The following is a 697-nucleotide window of genomic DNA, read 5'->3' on the forward strand; positions in this document are numbered from 1 at the left end:
GCTCAACGAACCCCAGGATGGATAGACCCTAAAAGACAATCACCAAGACATATAATAATCAAGCTCTCCGAAATCAAAGATAAAGACAGCATCTTAAAAGCAGCTAGGGAAAAGAGAAATATAACATACAAAGACAAACAAATCAGATTAAGCTCCGATTTCTCAACAGAAACCATGCAAGCAAGATGGCAATGGGAAGAAATATATAAAACCCTGAAAGAAAAAAAAAAAATAAAACTGCCACCCAATAATCCTCTACCCAGCAAAGCTGTCAATCAAATACGATGGTGTACAAAACATTCCAGGATAAGCAGAAGCTAAGGAATTTTGCCAAAGTCAACACTGCTATGAAAAACATCCTAAAGGAAGTTCTGTGGACTGAGAACCAACAAGAACACACAACATACATGGCAGCATCTACCTGAACTCAGTCAACAAATGAAAGAGTCAAGAACAGAATAAAACTATAAGAACAGAGGATCTGGGAGTCAGTCTATGATCAAAACAATTACAATGTGAAAAAAGGTAAATACAGAAGAACAGAGATCCAGGTGGTGGGAAGGCCATGTAGATTATTGGATAAAATAGACTATCTTAAATGGAGGGAAGAACTAATGGAATATAAGGCAACCACAATGGGGTTGGGGTGGGGGGTTTATTTTGGGTGTTGGGGAGGGCAATACAAGAAGGGGGGAGG

This window comes from Chrysochloris asiatica, unplaced genomic scaffold, assembly GCF_000296735.1.
Source record: "Chrysochloris asiatica unplaced genomic scaffold, ChrAsi1.0 scaffold00012, whole genome shotgun sequence".
Lineage (NCBI taxonomy): Eukaryota > Metazoa > Chordata > Mammalia > Afrosoricida > Chrysochloridae > Chrysochloris > Chrysochloris asiatica.